This window comes from Pelodiscus sinensis, chromosome 2 (assembly GCF_052426305.1).
Source record: "Pelodiscus sinensis isolate ZL-2025 chromosome 2, ASM5242630v1, whole genome shotgun sequence".
Classification (NCBI taxonomy): Eukaryota; Metazoa; Chordata; order Testudines; family Trionychidae; genus Pelodiscus; species Pelodiscus sinensis.
In genome coordinates, this window is record NC_143053.1 from 186,599,565 (window position 1) to 186,621,410 (window position 21,846).

The 21,846-nt window shown below is 43.9% G+C and overlaps 1 protein-coding gene across 2 annotated transcripts in view; it reads left to right on the plus strand.

The window, feature by feature from the left end:
• Positions 1-21,846, plus strand: part of OSBPL10 (oxysterol binding protein like 10) — a 176,246-nt gene that overhangs the window by 22,680 nt on the left and 131,720 nt on the right. The window contains exon 1 of one of the 2 annotated variants that reach the window (XM_075921976.2): positions 17,062-17,179. The exons of the other annotated variant lie outside the window; for it this stretch is intronic. The gene's annotated coding sequence lies outside the window, so the exon portion shown is untranslated. Of the gene's footprint in view, positions 1-17,061; positions 17,180-21,846 lie in introns of those variants that run through there. 2 annotated transcript variants of the gene reach the window in all.

Genomic DNA, 21,846 nt, shown 5'->3' on the forward strand with positions numbered 1-21,846 from the left:
AATGCCATTAATCCTCAGTGAATATACACAGGTGTAACTGATTATGATTTACAAAATAATTCTGTAGCTATGCAAAGGAATAGAAGCCAGAAAGCTCTTGCAAAGGCTACACAATTGAGAAAGCATTGATAAAAAATGACAATATTTTGTAAGCCAAAATAACCTGGAATATACTCAGAAAGCAAGTCTTAGGAAGAAGGGGCACATTTTACATAGTCACTACTTAGAACTGCACATCATTCTGTTCATTTTTGATGTTGCCTTGGATTAAAGGGGAAGGTTTGAAAGGACAGGAATAAGAATGAAAAATGTTGTGGGGCATTACTAAGTTTTAAAATTACTTTATATATGATAATGAAATTGCAAAGTATTTTGCACTTAAAAAGTGGGAAAATTTTAAAAATATGCATACATGTGAGACGCAGGACATGGGAGACAAAGGGGGAGCCCTGATGGTATAGGGAACAAAAGAGGGAGGAACAAGAAATGAAATCAGAGATATAAGGAGGGGTGAATTTGTGATGGGATGAATCACAGAAGTCCCTTTCAGTGGAGTGGAAATCCCAACCCTGTGCCTGGTTTGTGAGAGACCAGAGGATCTTGCTCAGCATAACAAGGTGGTTGGGAGCCCCCTGGTACAGGAAGTGAAGACTGGGTTTATTTCCCTCCCTTTTTGGGGAAAAGAAAGTTCCTTCTGTTACTATTCATAGGAGCCATCTGAAATGCTTCTTCAACCCTCTTTTTGAATAGAGCAGTAGTGATGCTTGATGCAAAGGTCTCTGGTAGTGTTATCTAAATATTTTAAGGCAGTGGTCCCCAACCTTTTGAGGTTGTCGGGCGCCAGGGGGCATGGCCGTTCGCCCGCTGGGCGCCAGGGGGCGGGGACACTTGCGCGCCCAGGGGCGGCCCCCCCCATAGCCACGCGCCCGGGGCCGGTGCCCCCTCCAAGCGCCGCGCGCCCGGGGCCGGCGCTCCCCCCCTCCCGCAAGCGCCGCGCGCCCGGGGCCGGTGCTTCCTCTCCTCCCCCCGCAAGCGCCGCGCGCCCGGGGCTGGCGCTCACCGTGCGCCACGTGCCCGGGGCCAGGCCAGCCCCGAGCACCTGGCGGGCGCCTGCAAATGCTCCCGAGGGCGCCATGGCGCCTGCAGGCACCGTGTTGGGGACCACGGTTTTAAGGAATCCTCTGCAGTTGCTTTTTAGCAGTCCAGTATGTTACCAAGGCTTTCCCTCCTCCAAGAGTAGTTAACCTCTTTGGCTGAACCCATTCCACCAAGTTTACCTGCTACTTCTCACAATGAGTTGAAAATCCACGAGGGCTTTTTGTCAAATGTTGTAGTGCAGAAGGGGTTTAGAAACTAACAAATGTGATAAAGCAAAATATAAAAGTGTGAGCATTGCAAAACAGATATGATCTTCAAACACCCATTTCAGTTCAGAAGAATCAAACTCATTAAAGTACTAATTTTAAAAAAATCTTTGTGTGGTTTTTCCCCATGTGAAACTGTACAAGATTTAAAAAAAAAAAAAAAAAAGGGGGAGGAGGAGAGAGTAAACATTCTGGAAGGATTTAGCAGGAATGTTGTAGCAAGACACAAGAAGTAGTTTTTCCACTCTACTCCATGCTGATTAAACCTCAAATGGAGTACTGTGTCCAGTTTTGGGCACCATGTTTCAGGAAATATGTGGATAAATTGGAGAAAATCTAGAGATGAGCAACAAAAATAATTAAAAGTCTAGAAAACATGATCTATGAGGGAAGATTGGAAAAAAAAGGGAGTTGTTTAGATAGGAGAAGAGAAGATTGTGGGGACATAACAGTTTTCAAGTACATAAAGTATGTTACAAGAAGGAGGAAGATATTTTTTTTTCTTTCATATAGGACAAGTGGTAATGGGCTTAAGTTGCAGCAAGGGCAATTTAAGTTGGGCAGTAGGAAAGTATTCCTAAACGGAGAGAGTGGTTTAGCACTGGAATAAATTGTCTAGGGAGGTTGTAGAATCTGTGTCACTTGAGATTAAGGGCAGGTTAGACAAATCCCTGTCAGGGATGGCCCTGATAATACTTAGTCATGATTTGAGTGCAGGGGACTAGATTAAAAGGCCTCTTAGCAGGGGCGGCCCGAGGCGGGCTGCCGGCAGCTGGCACCTCAGGCGGAATGCATGATCGGCGCCCCCTCCTCCACAGCCCTCAATGGCGTGATGTCATCATTGGGCACCCCGTTTAACGCGGTGCCCTAGGCGACAGCCGAGTTGGCCTATACGCCAGCCCAAGGACTGAAGCCTTCACAATTCTGCCCCAGGCAATGGGGCTCAAAGTTTGGATTTGACTTCAGGTCCTAGCAAGTCTAACGGCAATCTTCATTACCCCACTAAAACAGGATTGCCACTCTCTCTGGTGTTGTATCCCACAGCTGGAGAACTGCTCATCTAATGCATAATGAAGAAGTATTTGCATGAGAGTGAGTGTCTTATATATAGGAAAAAGGTAGGAGTTAGTAGTTGAGGGTTTCATATTACTTTTACTGCCATTTCAATTCCTGTTTCTAGAAGGAGCTGATTTTGGATGGGCTAATCGCTAGAAGAAATTGGGCAGGGCTGAGATAATATGACAGCATTTATTGAGAGCCAGAGAGAGAAATGTAATAAAGCTTTGTTTTTTCACACAATCAGCACACAAAGGTGTGTGCTTTTCAAAGGTAAAGGTCTAACTCTAGCAATCCTTAGTTGGTGTAAATTGACATTGCTGGATTGACTTTAAGTGAGCTATGTCAATGTGTCCTATCCTGAGAACTATCACCTTTCTGTCTTCTGCCCTTACCTGCGACGTGTGGTGTATAATCAAGCGGTGTGCCAACCAGAAATATTTAACCTCCAAAAGCAGTGGTAAACAGTGCATGAGGATTTCTCAGAGGGCTTTATAGATGTAGGGGGGGGGGAGGGAGCAGGAGTCCTATTGTTGTTGAGACTGTGGAGAGGAAGTGGTAGTACATTCTGAAGCTTATAAACCAGATTCTGCCCAATTGAGCAGCACCTCCTGAGAACTGCCAACACTTGTAGATACAGCATAATACTACTCCTAGAAGGATTTAATAAAAAATTACAAACAAATGGTTCATATAGAGAATCGCTTACCACAACATCGATTTCTCCAGTAATTAGAGGTCAGAGAAAAGTCAGAGAAGAGCTTTTTCAATTGCACTTAGAGGAAGAGTTAAAGTGCATTATAGGTACAGAGTAATTAGAGAGACATGAGTGGGATAGAGCAGTCTTGATTGCTTCCACTTCATTTCTTAAACAGACTTCTTCTAAGTGAAATAAAACACTTTATGACCTTTAATTGAGGGAATAAGACTGCAATGAGTTAATCTTCCTATCTCCTAAATTGCCTTTTTTATACTGTATTTTTTTTAATGATCATTGCATCTACAAAAACCTCATTAAGAATGTAAGGCAACCTGAATTAACACTTAATTTTGAGAACACTTAGAACAGGGGAATGTGGACAGGATAGATTGATTTAAATCAGCAAGCAGGAAACCTTAATTCACATAATTGATTTTAATCTTTTGCATTTGTACTTTAGTTCTTTTCCAATGAAAGATTACCAAACAAGGACAATAAACTATTTAAAAGGTGCTGATTTGCAGCTAAATAATTGATGCTTCTTTTTGCTAACCAGGAGGACATATTACTGTATATCCATACAATATACTTACATGAGTATGTAGCTTAACTTACACTTTTTCAGAGTCATTTTATATTATTTATTATACAAAATGATGAACAATGGATTTCTTATGTATTAGATTGTATACTTGTGATTTCTGTGAAGCTCTATTTAGAAAATTAAATTAAAATGCACAGAACATCATTTTGGTTTTTTTTTTTTTTAAAGTTCATTTACTTTGTATGTGCTGGATACATAAGAAAAAATAGTTTATCCAAACATGTTTCACATTTAAAACTGTTCCTTTAAAGAAAAGAAGTATGTATTATTTATAGTTGGTGAATTGAACTGATTGTTTCTGCGCTTCTAAGACCTTAGTATGAGATTTTATACTCTGACCTAGTTTTACCAATGGATTGAAAGAGAGGAACCACTTTATTTTCTTTTTTAACTCCCATTCGTTTATCATGTAACTGAACTAGTGGAATAAACTGAAAGGAGAAAATATTTCCTGCACAAGCAGAAGAGGCTACTGGTTGTGGAAGGAGAGCAGTCACCAACAGTGCTGCCTAGTGGTCAGGCAGAAGCATGGCAGGCCATTTCCTCTTTGGAAATATAGTCCTGTCCTTCAGTGCCCTCCCATGGCGTTGCTAGTCCTGGCTTTTAGCACAGGGACACTGGGATCTGGACAAATGAACTGTCAGAGTGTTTCTCCCCTGCTGGGTTCTCCACAGAGGTGATGGCTTGTGTTATTGTCACTGTTTCTTGGAGTGGGTAGGGGAATTTGGGTCCATCCTTTCTATCGGCCTCTGGTCCAGGACTCATTGGTGAGCAACTACTCTGCACTGGAGAGCTAAGAAGCTTCCCCACTGGAGCTCCTAATAGCCAAAATCTTCTTTACTTTGCATTGTAAATCAGAGAATCTCGAAGTGGCTGACCTAAACAGTCAGTCACCTGCCTCTCCTTTATGGTTTTGCTCAGGTCTGCCTTACCAGATCTCAGAGAAGGTGCTCCTGAGCAGCAGCTGCTCCCTTTAACTGTTAGCTCCCCCTCCTCCATCTAACTTGTGCAGGTTTTGCAGGTGTGATTGTGTGGGGACACCTGGACCCAGACATGTTCCTTAACCTCCTGTTCCTCCAGTATAGATTTTCTGTACCTCATCATATGGTGTGCAGATCTTGTTGAGCAACAGATTCTGGTTCCAAGTGACTTCTACCAGATCGGTTGCTTGACTTAAAAAAACCCCAAACTTAGCAGCAAATATGTACCACTTGCTTAGTTTAAATACAAATAATTGGAATTTATATTTTTAAACGCCTCTTATTTTATCCACTCTGCAGTGATATGAATGTTTGGGGTGCTCAGTGGTGCGGCAGATATGCTGTGAGGTTTCATTATTAAAAACCTCTTTACTCTGTTCAATCTCAGATGTAAAGGAATATGCTCAGGTCACATTTCTCCCAACATTTGTTTGTAAAAACAGTTCTGTAAAACTTAACAATAGAAGTGCTTCTGCAAACTTTTTTTTTGTTAATGGAGAAAGTTAATCACACTTCTGTCTGAAAATTGTTTATTTAGTATACTAAGCTGATGTATGAATAGCTTACCTTATTTATATTTTTTTGCACACACTGATGTTGCTGAAAGCTTGTAGTATGAGTGGAGCTAAACTATTTTGCCACTAGGTCCATAACGTGGTTAGCTTTATTTTTTTTTCCCCACACAGAGGGCTTGGTGTTGGTAAGAGAGAAAAGAAATCAGGGTAATTATCACTATTTTATTGTTAGAAATGATTCTCTAATTCTTAAATATCGTGTCACCTTTATTTATTTATTTTCTTCTTTGGTATTAATGTCAAAATGCCTTTTTGTGCTACAGTTTTTAGATATCATATTACATGGAATAAAAAAATCCTCTCTGCTGCTTTAGTTGGGAGTGTAGATTGTTCTACTTAGTGATGGTAAATCTTAAGACATTCTGTATTTCTGGAAGATGTACATTCTCCCTATGTACTGGTTTATTAAAACGTTGAAGAATTTGAATTTCCTATGGCATTTAGCTTTTGTCTAAGGAATTTTCTTTCTACATTTCACTTTCCTAGTTCTATTTGTGTTGGAGGATTTTTTAAAATCTGAAATGTGAGAAAATTTGTGTTGCTGGGTCTTTTACTTAGGTGAATATATTTATAAAAGATAACAGAAATCATTCAGGGTAAAAAGTTATTAATCCTATTGATTGGAGTATATCTTTGAAAAGCACAGATCCCACTGTGGCAAGGAACTTCCTTAAAATCCCCTTCAGTGTCTGGTTTAAATGCTCAACCAACCCATCTGTCTCAGTGGTACACTGAGGTCTGCAATTCCTGGATGACGAGCAGGGCACACACGTGGCAGAGCAGCTGGGATGTAAAATTGGTTCCCTGATCAGTCAGTAGCTCCTGGGGAAGCCCTACCCGAGGCAAACACTTTCACCAATTCAGAGGCAATAGTGTTTCGTAGTGGGATGGCCTCGGGAAAGCGGGTCATGTAGTTCGTGAGGACAAGCCAATTCTCCCTCCCTCCCTCCCCACAGAACTGGCTCCTGCTCCCCGCCTTGCTGCCTCTGACAGAGGTAGCAAGGGGCAGGGAAAGCGACTGGTCGAGGGACTAGTCGACTATCCGATAAGCTTTTATTTATTGGATAGTTGAGTTAGTCACAGATTCCTAACTTGAAGGTCTCTAGAAAGCCCTTGGGATTGCCATCCGGCCCCATCTTGGAGAGGCAGGTGGGCGCAGGAGATACTAGGGGGTCCCCGCCTGAACGTGGGGCTGGACTCCTGGATTGGGATCAGAGGGTTGCCAGTTGCTGGAAGCATTGTTGCTGGAGTTCCTGTTGCTGGCTTGTTAGCTGCTGCAGGAGCTTTTGTTGCTGTTCACCCATCTGTTGCATCAGCTGTTGCTGCTGCTGGTGTTGTACCCCCATCTGCTGCAGCATTTGTTGATGTTGCTGCTTTTGGCCAGGAATTTAAATTATTTGTCCAGATCCATCCCTGGCTCTTTCTCTGGCTCTATCCCTGGATCCATCCCTGGCTTTTTTTCCCTCTCTCTCTCTTTAAAATCTATCTATCTATATGACCTGGAAGTCTTTAAACCCCTTACTTCAGGGGTGGGGTCAGTGCCCACATTCTCCACCTTATGTAAGCCATCATGCTTAGTCCTGGGGCTCAGGACTATGCTTGGGCCAGTAAATAAACCCTCGATGGTCCCTTTCAAGCTGCACCCTGAGTACACGGCAGGGCAAGCAAGTAAGTGCAGTTCAACAATTTAGGTAGAGCCAGGCCGTGGGGCAGGTAAACAAACAGCTGTTCACTTGCAGGAGAGGGGAGACTGCTGCCCAGGGTTGTTGCCCTAGGGACGTGGACGAACAATTAAATCAAAATGGCCGATGGAGTGGATATAAAACGGGGAGAGGGAGTCCCTACACAGAAGAGAGATCCGTCCTGAGAGCCGTATCTAATCACCGGTGGATCTTTAGCCACAAATCAGGCATACACAATCTAGGGCCAAACCATGTATTTTTGAGTAAATAATGGAACAGATATACAGTTAACAGTAATTTTCAACAAACCAACCCTCCCTAACCCGAAGAAAGGAGATAGGACAGTTCCCTAAATACATAAGGTATATACAAAGCCTGAGGTGATCGATGCCTGCGACCTTCAACCCTCGGGCTATTTGTAAGCCTCTGGGGAGGACAAGCAAGGGAGATCCCACGGTAGCGAGTCCTCTGTGAAGAGACGACCCAGATATGGATCCTCGATCTGGAAAGGAATTCCCGCTGGACACAGTCTGATCCGTCCTTCGACAACACCGTCTGCTCCAGTAGGTGAGTAATCCAATAAAGATGACAGGAAAAGAGTCCCAGTTCCAGTGACCAGTGCAGACAGGAAAACCTTGTGGGTATTTACCACACAAGGGTAGCACAGTTCAAAAGTCCAGGCCTCTGATTACATAGATGGTATCCAAGCTTCAGGCAAACAGTACAAGGAGCAACAAAAAAAACCAATCCAAGGCTGGGGAATATCCAAGGACCCAAGCCCCTGATACCTCAGGGCTCTTATTGGCCCAGAGGCAGGAAAAAATATGCTAATGAACTTAGGTAAGTATGCTAATGAACTTAGGGGTTGAGTGCAGCTTCCTAGGGGCTGTGTGCAGTGGTTTTGGTGCTGAGTGCACCAGATAGTAACGGGTGCGCAGCCTGCTTGAGAGGGGTGCACAAGGTAGTGCCGTGTGCAAATCAACAGTTTGAGCGGGAAAAACCTCCATCACGTAGAGAAAAGAAACTGTCTCTTTCAAAATGGAGCCCACTGAACTAAACTATAATACAGCCCCCTTTTCTAGGGTAACAGGGTGTAGGCCCTCCCTACTCCAATGTGTCCTGGCCCAGGACTGCCTGCCACTGGAGTCAGCGGGGATCCAGCTCACAACACACCGACTCACTTGAATATAATGGGATCAGCTTGATTGTCCTCTACTTCCCAGGGCCACTTCCAAACTCCCCCTTGGAGTATACCTGGCGTTGCAGCAGGTTCTTGAGTTCTGAACCCTGAGGCATGGTCAACAGGGTTTCCTCATCGGTCTGGGGGCCTGGTGGTCCGGGCCAGTCCTGGCCTCTGTAGAGTCCTCAATGGCCTCCCAGCTCAGGAGCTTAGGGCAGGCCTCTGCTTCCCGTAGCAGTTGGGGCCCTATTGAGCTCCTGGGCTGAGCTTTTATACGATTCACCCCGCCCCTTGGCTTTTGGGGAGTTAAAGGGGCAGGGCACGGCTTAGCCCACCCAGGCTCAGAGAGGGGTTCTCCATGCTTACTACAGTGCCCAGAGGGAATGAAGAAAACAGGTGCTAATCAAGTGAGCCATCTTCTGTTGCCCATTTCCTGCTACAGACAAACAGACTAGAACAGGGGTGGGCAATTTACGGCCCACCGGCCACATCTGTCAGCTATTTTAATCCAGCCCTTGAGCTCCTGCTAGGGAGTGGGGTTATGGGCTTGCCCTGCTCTGTGCACTCCATGGCTCTGCACCGCTCTCAGAAGCAGCAGCGTGTCCCCATTTCTGCTCCTATGCATAGGGGCAGCTAAGGGGTTCTGTGTGCTGCCCCTGCCCCATATGCCACTCCCACAGCTCCCATTGGCTGGGAACTGCAGCCAATGGGAGCTGTGTGGGCAATACCTGTGGACAGGGCAGTGTGCAGAGCCACTTGCCAGTGCCTTGGTGTAGGAGCTAGTAAGGACCACCTGGAACTTACAACCAAGGCCCTCTCCCCTCCACACCAACCTCCTACCCCAGCTTTGATCCCAGCCTTTTACCCTCCATACCTCTCAATCCCAGCCTGGAGCCCTCTCCTGTACCCCAAACCACTCATCTCCAGCTCTACTCCAGAGCCTTCACCCCCAGCCAGAGCCCTCATACCCTCCTGCACCCTAACCCAATTTTGTGAGCATTCATGATCCTCCATACAATTTCCATACTCTGATATTGTCCAGATAGAGGCAATATGGTATTTTCTGTCTTCTTATCTATCCCTTTCTTAATGATTCCCAACATTCTGTTCACTCTTTTGACTACCACTGCACAGTGAGTGGATGCTTTCAGAAAATTATCCACAATGGCTCCAAGATCTCTTTCCTGAGAGGTAACAGCTAATTTAGATGCCTTCATTTTGTATGTATAGTTGGAGTTATGTTTTCAAAGGTGCTTATTTTGCATCACTGACATTATACATTTAAAAGTGAGTTTTGTTGTTTAATACACCCCATTGGTTTTAAATACTATTATATATGGCTCTAATGACCAATCCAGTAAGATGTTACAAGGAATTTGACCGTTTTGTAGTATATCTTTGGAAGACTCATGTAAAACAAGGTTTTTGACAATTGGAGACTGGAAGCTTGTATAGTAAATAGACACTAAATGTGTATCCCCTGCTGGCTTTTGACAGGATTGGTGCTGACAAGATGGTTGAGGGGTGTACCTCCCACAGTGTTTAAGAACATAAGAATGGCCAAACAGGGTCAGACCAAAGGTCCATCTAACCCAGTATCCTGTCTGCCGACAGTGGCCAATGCCAGATGCCCCAGGGCAGGCATGTCCAAAGTCCGGCCCACGAGCCAATTGCGGCCCGTGTTCCGGTTTAATACGGCCCCCCAGGTAATTTGGCAATATCTATCTTTTATGGCCCCCAATGAATCCATATGTATTGAGATGAATACATTGTAAAATCTCAGTTAATGTCAGTTGGTCTAAATCAGTTATAAATATATTTGGACACAACATGTATACTTGGTGTTATGTTCCTGTTCATATTTTTTGAACTTAAAAGTTGACAGACAACCTTTATTACCAATAATATGTAATGTACTTTACAATGTTCCTGACATATATTTCAGCTTCCTGGATTTTTTTTTCATCTGGCCTTCAGATATGAAAGGCAGAGTGATTTAACACCTGTTTAGATTTGTCATCCATGTGACGAAATGAAAAGTATGCCGTTTGCAATAAACTTTGCATAAAATAGTTAATTTGCATTTAATTTTAATGGTTCAAAGAATGTCAGGCAAAATGGTCGGCCCTCACGCATGTTCACTTCATCAAATCTGGCCCTCTTTGAAAAAAGTTTGAACACCCCTGCCCCAGGGGGAGCGAACAGAAACAGGTAATCATCAAGTGATCCCTTTCCTGTCATCCATTTCCAGCCCCCGACAAACAGAGGCTAGGGATAACATTCTTATCCATTCTGGCTAATAAGTATTGATGGACCTAACATCCATGAATGTATCTAGTTCTTTCTTAAACCCTGTTAAAGTCCTCATCTTCATAACCTCCTCTGGCAAAGAGTTCCACAGGTTGACTGTGCACTGCATGAAGAAAAAACTTTGTTTTGTTTGTTTTAAATCTGCTACCTTGTGCTCTTTGGCTTATTATCAATTATTCAATCTGAGAAAAGTAGTGAGTATTGGGGAAGTGCTGTGTTGGAGAAATCAATGTGAAATCTTATTTTCCAGCAGATCAGGATAGCTGAAAGCTCGTAACAGGCAGCAAGTAAGCTACTATTTATCTATCAGACAAACTTTTGAGCTGCATTTACAAACCATGGATGTAGTAACTGGTGCTTTCAATCTCAGGATGAAATGCTGTTTGGAAATATTCTCTGGAATGCAAGCAGTTGGAAGGAGAAATAACTATCGAACCCATCCCCCAACCTGAAGCAAATATCTATCAGCATCCACACCATGCACCAAACACTTAGCCAGGAACCTATCCCTGCAGCAAACCCCATTGCCAGCTCTGTCCACATATCTATGCAAGCAACACCATCACACGTCCTAACCACATAAGTCACATCGTTAGGGGGTCATCCACCTACACATTCATTAATGTGATGCATGCCAGCAATGCCCCTCTGCCATACTGGACAGTCTTTACACCAAAGGATAAATGGACACAAATCAGACATCAGGAATGGTAACACACATAAGCCTGTGGGGGAGCACTTTAACCTCCCTGGACCTTCAGTAATAGATTTGAAAATAGCCATTCTTCTGTAAAACAGTTTCAAAAACTGGTTACAAAGGAAGACATCTGAACTGGAATTCATGTGGAAATTCAACTCCTATCAATTTAGGACTGAATAAGGACCTCAACTGGTTAACTCATTACAAAGGCAATTTCCCCTCTCTGAATATTCACATCTTTACACCAAATGCTAAGTGTGCCCCATTTCTATCCTCACTTGATGAGCTTCATTAACACAAGCAACTTCTTCCGTGTGTGTGTGTGTGTGTGTGTGTGTATATACACACACACTTCTGCTTCTGTAACTTCCACTCTAATTAATCTGATGAAGTGGGTTTTAAGTACAAAAGCTTATATCCTAATAAATCTGTTAGCCTCTATGGTGCCACAGGACCCCTCATTGTTTTTCTAGAGTAACCCTTTTCCTCTGTAAAATTCCTCCTATTCCAGTAGTGTGATTTGACCATTTCTATACTACATTGTACATTAGAAAAAGTGCAGTGGCTAGCCCTGAAATGTAGCATGGGGTATTACTTCTGTCCAGTGATAATAACCGAGAAATTGAGACAGCAGAGCAATTTATTTCTGTTCAGTTTCAGATCAGATATGTTAGTCATTTGAAGTCATTGATTTTAAAGTGTTGATCAGCAGTTTGTTCTTGGCAGAGGGAAATAACCAGACATATACAGCCCCAAATCCTTTCATTTACACCTGTTACTGATAGTTCAGGTAATGAGAATTGGCATTAGTCTCCTGGTTTTTTTCTTTCCCTCTTTCCCACCTTGGCCAGTTATGTTTGCACAATAAGCCTTTGAGATGTTTGGATAAAAACTTTTCACAAAAGATAACCATTATGTAAATAGATGGTTTTTAGTAGAGTTACTAAACAGACTACAGCTGTTGCAGTAGAAGTGAAATTTGTATGGCAATTTATGTATGTGTAACTATAAGTAGTTTTATCTAAAAGATGCATAATGTAGAGAGAAAATGCTATAGTTGGACATCTGTAAACATCATTTATCTTATTGACTGAAGAGGTTTTAAAAATATATCTAAGGATGCATGAGCTGCTTCCCTTTAATTGATTTTTCCTTAATGGGGTAGCTTTGAAATGGAACTGTTGAAAGTAGAATGCCCCAGAACAGTTATCAGCTAGTGAGTCTACCTTTCCTCCGAATGGACACCCAGGAAAATGCATAAAAGGGATAATATCTTAGCCAGAAAAGGTACTCGTTTGATACTAGTGGAAGTATTCTTGAAAGTCTCAAATATTCTCCTTGGCATGCTAGACTAAATATAATTTTCTGAAAGACTTTTAAAGTAGAATATTTTGTTACTTGACTGCATCTTATCTGCTTTACATTTAATCCTATGAAAGTAAGCTCTCTTTGAGAACCATATATCAGTTCCTTGTATAAAAATGTAATTGGAGAGAGAGGAATACATAATATTGCAGTCTGTAAAATCACAGAACAAGAATGGAAGAACTCAGTACGCTGACATGTTTTAGTACACAGTAGCTAGCAAATTAAGTGTCCTGTCACCTCTATCCTTTTCAGTAGGTGCCTTACAATAATAATGCCAATGTTTTTATGTATAATTTCAAGTGTTCAAAGTGTTTTACACAACTGCCAATCAGTGTGATAAGCATGTATATGTTGATGTTTAAGTTGAGCTAATATACACTGTTCGGGAGCCTTTCTGAAGCTGTTCTCTTACACTTATTATCCCAGTTTTCAGAAAAAGAATAATAAATCTAGCTATTTGTGAAGAAATGCTGAGGACACTTTTTTTTTTTTTTTTTAAGATTAACTGATGCAGAGTTCTACTTGAGTCTGCAAACGGCCAAGGACATTAGTTTGAAGAGGCAAGCTGCCCCATTTATCTCAATGACGGTTTAGTTCAAATGCCCAGTGGTGATTATTTAAATGACACTATTTTTAATTATTTTATTCCTTATGTAGGAAAAGAGAGGGAGGGGATCCCAGATCTTCACAATCTATACCTGGTTGTCTCATTTTAGTGCCAAAAGTGAATGGCATTTGGATATTTGTTCCCTTTGTACCTAAAAGCCCATGATGCATGTTGGAGCCAGTGGCATATTCAGGCACCACTGAGATGGAACCAAGCTAAAGGAACTAGTAGAGTTCAGAGAACAAAAAAATCATATGTTAAACATCTGTGAAATGTACTGTGAGCAGCATCTCAGTTTGGAAACTAGTGGGCAGAGCTTGGAATAGTATCATCACAATTTCCCCCCATTCTGTGTGTGGGGGGGGGAGGAGGGGAAGATTACATAGTTTATATAGCCATATAGGCTGTGAATTGATTATACTTGTTTGTTTAGCAGAAAAACTATTGCTAATGCCAATTCTCAGTTTTAAATGGAAGTCTATTTTGAGAAGAATGTTCCACATTTTTATTGAAGGTTAATTTAAAAAAAAAAAAAGATGTCCTTGTGATGATTTGCTCAGTGGTTTGAAATGTTAAAAGAGTGTAATAAGAGAGCTGTATGTGGAGGGCATTTAATTATAGATTGAACTTTCTGGTCCGCGATTCTCTAGTCCTGCAACATCTGGTCCAGCAGGACCATGGATATTGCTGGACCAGAGAGCCCCAGTGGCTGAGAGTCGGGCTGCCGGAGTGGCGGCTGGGCCAGTAGCAGTCAGATGGAGGTGCAGAGCCCTAAGGGAAACTTTGGTGCGGCAATCTAGCCCTAGAGACTACAACTCCCATGATGCCTTGAAAAAAGGAGAGAAACTGGCTCTCTTCCAGGCTGTGCAGGGAGGAGAGAGTTGGGTGACTCCAATTTGGAAAGAGGAGCCAGATTGCTGTTGTGGAGCCTGTACCAGCTCCTGAACTGGTAATAGAAGCTAGAGCCTGCTGCTGAGAGCCTACTGGGGCTTTGATCTAGCAGGCTGATTCAGGAAGTGTTGGTAATTGCTCAGCTTACAGGGAGCACTGGTGAAGGTGATAAGACAAAAACTGCAATTTATATTTCTGTTTGTGACACACTTGAGGAGATACTTTTCCTTTTTAAACCTTTGTTGGAAGAGCTAGGTAGTGTTTTTTTGCCTTGCAGGCCTATTTGCACTTTGGCAGAAGGTGTGACTGCCACTTTGAGCATCAATGAGAGGGTTCAGCGAAGGGAGTAGAGTGGGTTGGCAGAATGCATTGTCCATGACTGATTGTGCTATGCAAGAGCGAGTCTGCCAGCAGCAAATGGTCCTGTTTGAATGCTTCATGGGCATCATGACAAGCAGGTGCCAGAACAACTAGGCCAGAACATTGACCCATGTTTAAGTCCAGCCTCCTCCTGTAGCCACAAATTCTCCTTCCTGATACCATATTGGCAATCTGCTCCTAGTGAGGACCTTGTCTTAGTTTTGCACCATGACCTTGGAATGATGTTGGGTGTTCCCTTTAGATTTTTGCATCAGATTCAGGTCCCTGCCTACTCTGAATTGGACTGAATTTATTTCACACAGATAACTCAAAAGTACAGAGGGTAGTAACTTTTGATCACTACCAATCTAGGCCTGTTTTAAACCAGCGGCATAGAGATGAATAATTCATGTATCCCACTATCCATGTTGGTGGCGTAGCCAGAAGGGGACACTTGGGTGGGCCCCGATTTATGATGGGTGGGTAATAATGGCAGGTAGGGGAGGAGGTCAGGAGAGATTGGTCTGCCTCCCACCAATCAGCCTGGGAGAAGATGGGATTGACATACTGGCGCTCTTCCTGGGGATCGGGATTGAGCAGCAGAGACTTGGCTCCCTGTGTTTGCCTGGTGCTCCTGCTGAGGAGTGGGGTGGGGGCTTACGAGCCCCATGCACCAATGCCACTCTCCAGCAAGTGTGCCAGGCGGGAGGGAGCAGGACAAATCTCTGACCAGGTTCCACAGCTAGAGCACAGGAAGGGAAGAGCGGGGGACAAGCCCTGCACCTGGACTTCAGCAGGAGCTGGACAAGCCCCTGCATCCTGACCCTGCTCCTTGGCAAGAGTGCCCGACTGCCTGAGCAGGGCAGGAACAAAGCTGAAATGAGAGTAGGGGTGGGCCTTGATCACAAGGGGGCAGAGAGGGGAATGGCCCACTCAGGCCCACCTGTGGCTAAGCCGCTGATCCATGTATTCCATGAGACTCCGAGGCCCATGAACTTGAGCTGTTAAAAATGCACTGAAAGCTAGTTGTGTGCTGTGCATGTGAACTTGATTCAAGGAACCTGTACACTACCATAAATGCAGAGGACTGGACTTTGATGACCGCCTGAGGTTTCTTTCAGTTCGATGATTCTACGAGAACCCATTGCATTTAAAAAAAATGCAGCCAGTTCTAACTACTCAGATATTTGATAGAATTCATGGGGCACTACCACCACTTTCTGACCATAAAAATTACTACATGCCCCCTAGAGTGGGGGGACTGAAGCCTGAGCCCACCCAAGGAATCCACCCTGGGGGAAGCCCAAGTGCCTCAGCTATTCTGAGTTTGGGCTTCAGATTCAGCCCCAGCTAGTGGGCTTGGCTTTTGGCTCTAGGCCCCGGCAAGTCTAACACCAGCTCTGGCAAACCCATTAAAATGGGATTGAGAGCCACTTTGAGGTCCTAACCCGTAGTATGAGAATTGGTGGGGTAGATCACGATCAGTGAAACATGGAATAAATCCTCCCCCTCCTTTTATTTGTGTTGCAGTAGCTCCAGAAGGCCCTAATCAGGAAATGGCCCTTTTCTGCCCAGTGCTTTGCAATCACACAGACATGCCCTCTGTCTTTGAGATGCTTTATTCAAATGTTCAGTGATGACGCCTGATTGTTATCTCCAGTCAAAGTGTCTAAAATTTGACTTCTTAGAGATGAGATATGTGGGGTATTGTTTTTAAGCTGTGTTCTAAACTGTGTGTATATTTTGTAATAATTTTGAAGAAATGAAGTTGGAGTCCTTGGTTCATGAGGTGGTTTGTTGTGAGGTAGTTTTAGATGTGAAGTCTGAATACGAAGCCTATAAAATCTTACAGATTTCATTGTGGAAAGTGACATTTTCATTACACTTTTGTGAAAGACTGACTGTCTCTGTAAAGCCTTCAATTCATAGTATAGTGTTTTTGTTACAGAAAAGAATAGACTTGATCAGTTGCAGGCTTGCTGCTTGAATTTGACAGCAAGGTGTTCTGTATTCCAGCTGTGCTGCTTTCTTTGGCCTTTAAATGAGAAAGTATTGCAATGGATTTTCTCTTATTTCCCCCTAAGATAACCACCATTGAAGACTTCTGATGGCACTGACTACAATGACTTTTGTGATATTTTCACAGGTTTCAGTAATACTTATGGCCAGCAGCTGGTCTGAAAATTGCTTGTTTGAGTGAACTTATCTGCTTGAGAGTGAAGAAATATTGGCTCTAATAGATGTAAAGGATTTGTCATGTTAACTACCATACTACTAAAAGTCAATTTCCTTATCTCTTAATAAAATCTACTTAAACAGTTGTTTCCACTGCAGTTTTAAAGAATGTCCATGGAAGTGTTTTTGGTTAAGTGAAGGGAGAGACCTTATTCTCAGCTGTATGTCATTTGTTTGTCTACTCAGTAATAAGGTCTGAAGACTGCATTCAGTTAATTCAGAAGTGTCTGGGAGTGTTGTGGGTATCTGTGGGCAGAACTGTATTGGTGAAAGCAGGAAAAACCTGATTTTCACTAATGTTGTGATTATGATTATATATTATATTATGAATATATAGGTTCCAGGTACGGGGGTGAGACCGTGACCTCACAAAGGCCTGTGGCTAGGGAACAGAGTCATGCTGGATACAAGGATGAAGCAGTAATCTCAGGGCTGGTGCTTAAAGTTAGAGGGCAGGAGAGTTTCCACTTTGCCACACCAAATGGACATTCAGTGGTCCTGATTTCAGTGGAAATGAAACTGCTGGAAGCCTCTTGCACCCCTGGGTTTGGTCAGCTGCCTCCTGAGGTAGCTGCTTCACTCTGTTCTTCCAGTTGGATCTCAATTCTGAGGATAGGCTGACTAGCTGGGGAGGGGGTAAGGAGGCTGGATAAGTGTACAGTTTTACCCATACAAGCAGTGAAATGTGTGACCTTTTAGATACTGTTCTTAAGTTATGTAAAACCCGTATTTTCAAAGTTTAAATGGGAGTCTTCTGAGGGGGGTATACCCAACCTTTTGAGGCTCCCTGCTGGAAGCCTCATGGCCATGCCACACCCTACCCCTAAAAGGGACACAGTAATGGCTGCTACCTATAGTGTCCCTGGGCTGGTACCTGGAATAGTGGGTGGGCCCAGGACCCTCCCACCCCCATTAGCCACTGGGGAGAAGTGGCGTGGACATTGAGGCACCGTAGAGGGGGAACTGAATTTCAGTGGCCCACCTGGAAAGCTGCAGCCAGAGTTGCCCAAGAGCAGTGACTGGCAACCTAGGCTAGTGAGTGAGCCACAGGAGTGGCCCTCCTCCAGCTCAGTCGGCCACAAGCTTGTCCTAACAGACAGTCGCTAGGGATAGGGTAACTTTGGTAACTGCGCTTGTGTCACTAGAATTGGCGGGATGTGCTAACTGAACCGTAGCAGCGCTTTGGTTGGATGCAGAAGTACACACAGCTCTCGCAGTCAATCTTGTGTGCTATAAGCACACACATCACTTCATGTGCCCTTCCTTTGTGTGTTTGTGTCACTTTTTAGTGATGCCAGCAGGGAAAAAAAGCTATGTAGACCGAAACCAGCGGAATCTGGCAATCCTGTGCGTGGGAAACAGTAAACAAAGTGTCCACAGACCACACATAGAACCCTGATAGGCTACATATGGTCCACAGGCCACAGATTGCCTACCACTGCCCAAGAGGGTAAAGATGATATCCCAGGTGAGGGAGCTCTGCTCTGCCCTACAATAGAGACAAACTGAGGGTGCGTGAGGGCAGGCACATGCATTTGGCCAAGAAGATGCTCACGAGAGATGGCACTGTATATGAAAAAGTAAATCTGAAGAGGTGTTTGATGTGGTGTGTCACTAATTCTGTGGCCTTGTCTATGTTAGAAAGGGTTTGCAGGTATAACAGCTGGTGTAACAGCAAACCCTTTCTAACATAGACAAGGCCACAGAAATCAATGACACACACTGATTACTCCTAGAATAGACATGGCCTAAGCTGATAAAGTTCTTTTGCTGATATAGTGTATACCAGTTCCTCAAGTGAAATAAGCTGTACCAGCAAAAGAATTTTTGTTGTTGATATACAGTAGACTTCCGATAATCCAGAACCCATGGAACCTAGGTGGTGCCGGATTATCAGATATGCTGGACTATCAGGAGGTACTATAAACTGGTTATATATATATATATATATATATACTGTATACATTATATACTGTATATAAAGTGTTCTTAACCCTTTTTATTGTACATACTGTATACAGTATACTGTAATGTTTTAGTTTTTTTAAGCCTTTTTTATCCTTTTTGCTCAGTTCAGCTGCTGCCGCTGTTACCTTGTGGCTCATTTTTTGCCGAAGCTCACTCACTAGGCTCTTGCAATTTTGATGCTGGACTATCAGGAGTGCCGGACTATTGGATGCCGGACTATTGGAGTTTTACTGTAATTGCATTTACATTAGGGCCTGCCACAGCATAGCTATAACAATATACAAAAATTATACCCTGACCAATATGATTCTTCTGGTGTAAGTTCTAAATGTAAACCAAGCATACGTTTAAATACAGGCAGTCTCCGAGTTACGCGGATCCGACTTATGTCGGATCCGCAATTACGAACGGGGATTTTTCTCGCCCCGGAGTACTGGAGCGGCGGGACGCCTCGTCCCACCGCCCGCCTCCTCTGGGGCGAGAAAAGCTGCTCCCCATCTCCCTGGTCTGCTGGGGGAGCCAGCAGACCAGGGAGACGGGGAGCAAAGCGGCGGAGGACCCGGGGCCGGACCCGCGGCCGCTTCCAGATCAGCTGGAAGCGCCGCGGGTCCGGCCGGGTCCTCCACGGCTTTGCTCAGCGTCTCCCTGGTCTGCAGACCAGGGAGACGCTGAGCAAAGTGGCGGAGGACCTGGGGCCAGACCCGCGGCGCTTCCAGCTGATCTGGAAGCGGCCGCGGGTCCGGCCCCGGGTCCTCCGTCGCTTTGCTCAGCGTCTCCCTGGTCTGCTGGGGGGGGACGCAGCTAGTGCCCCCCCCCAGCAGACCAGGGAGACGTGGAGCAAAGCCCGGGGCCTGTGGTAGAGCAGGTGGGGCGTTGCCGGTTGGTCCCGCAGCACCGCTCCTTGGCGCTACTGGACCAACCCGGCAGCACCCCAGCTGCTCTGCCCCAGGAGTCCTGATTCAGCCGCTGCTGATCAGTTTCAGCAGCGGCTAAATCAGGACGTCTGGGGCAGAGCAGCTGGAGTGCTGCTGGGTTGGTCCAGTAGTGCCGAGGAGCGGCCACGCTACTGGACCAACCCAGCAGCACCCCAGCTGCTCTGCCCCAGGCATCCCCAAGTTAGCCGCTGCTGAAACTGACCAGCGGTTGACTACAGGAAGCCCGAGGCAGAGTTGCTCTGCCCCGGGCTTCCTGGAATCAGCTGCTGATCAGTTTCAGCAGCAGCTGACTTGGGGACGCCTGGAGTTCTTAAGTTGAGTCTGTATGTAAGTCAGAACTGGTGTCCAGATTCAGCCGCTGTTGAAACTGATCAGTTTCAGCAGCAGCTGAATCTGGATGCCAGTTCCGACTTACATACAGATTCAACTTAAGAACAAACCTACAGTCCCTATCTTGTACGTAACCCGGGGACTGCCTGTACTTAATAAAAAAAAACAAAAACCCCCAAAACCCCCAAACCTAACTTTTTTTTTTTTTTTTAAACACATCTGATCTTCTCCAGCCTATCTGGTAAAAGTGATGTCTTGGGGAGAAGAAAAAAGGATTTTTAAGTAACTGCTGAATTTCTAGCATAATTTACAGGTCGCGTTGGACAATACACTAGGCCAATGTGACAGTTTTTATAGAAATGTGAGAGGTACTGCTTACCAGAGTTGTCTGGCAAATGCTGGTGGGCGCAATTCTGTTCTGAAGGCTCGTCTATGACTACTGAGAGAAGGCTTGACTTGTTGAACGTACGTTAGTAGTCTGAACAAATTTTACTTTTCTGGTAAAGCAAAACTAAAAGTAAGAGTCTTCTGCAGTATATTCTGCCAGTGACTTGGAAAATCTTTTCAAACAATTTTCAAAACAGATTTCAAACAAAGAGGAGTTAGGTAGAGGAATCAACCAAACATCAACAGAGAAAATGAGTAGTCCTGTGGCACCTAGGAGACTAACAAAATATATGCATGCAGTATCTTGAGCTTTCGTGGGCAAAACCCACTTCTTCAGATGATCTGGTGGGTTTGCCCATGAAAGCTCATGATACTGTATATATTTTTGTTAGTCTCTAAGGTGCCAAAGGACTACTTGTTATTAAAGCTACGGCCATCTCTTCAAGACTTATCAATAGAGAAGAAAGCAGCTGGAAATAGCAGTGTGTCAAAAGAGCTGCCATTTCCTGTTATAACGATGTGTAAGGTATTGCCTCAGTTGAGAAATAGTAAATGAGTTAAGAGGATACCAAATGATTAGAATGTAGTAATTATTTTGAGAATCTTGAAGTAATTAATAAATAGCTCGTTTTGATCACTGATGTCAACATTGTATAACTCTGCTCTTCCAATGGGTTAAATATTTGACAGACTGGGGAATTGCTATGATCCAAAACTTGGATGTGAATGAATTTGTCCTCTGGCAAGAAAAATGTCTAAGGGTATGTCTAGACTACAAGCCTCTTTAGAAAGAGAGCATCTAGACTGCAACCACTTCTTTCGAAAAAGCGAGCCGCTATTTCGAAAGAGAGCACCCAAGCAGTCTGGATGCTCTCTTTTGAAAAAGCCCTGTTTGCATTCAAGAACGCCTTTTTTCGAAAGAGCACTTTCGAAAAAAGGCGTTCTTTCTCGTAAAATGAAGTTTACTACAGTTGAAAAAGCTGCCTTGTTCTTTTGATTTAATTTCAAAAGAACGTGGCGGCAGTCTAGACGCAGGGGAAGTTTTTTTTTTTAAAAAAGGCCACTTTTTTCGAAAACACCCTGTAGACTAGACACACCCTTAGACTGATGAGATATCTAAGTAGTGTAGTTCCATTAGAAATTATATAAAACCTGGGGATAACTCTCCTAATAAGCCATAACATCTAGAAACATTTTTCCAATTAAACCATTTAATTTTGAAGTTCAGGTTGAACCTCTCTAGTCCAGAACACTCTGGTCTGGACACATTCATCATCCGGAATGATTTTAGTTAGCTGGATGCCCACTTTTCTTGGGTGTGGCCATGTTTCCTGTAGTCCCATAAAGTTTTGCAGCCACCAGTCTTAGCTCTCAGTGTTCTGTGTTGTTCTTGAGCTCTAATTTACCCTTAAATGTCCCCTAACATCCCAGCAAGCAGTGGAAATGTTGGTAATGCTGCTAGACAATATTGACCTACTGTGGTCTGTAAAATTCTCTGGTTCAGAGCCAGTCAGGTCCTGAGGATGCTGAATTAGAGTGGTTCAACCTATATATAAATATTTAAATAATCCTGAGAATACTGCAGACACAGCAATAAAATATCAAAGTATTAAG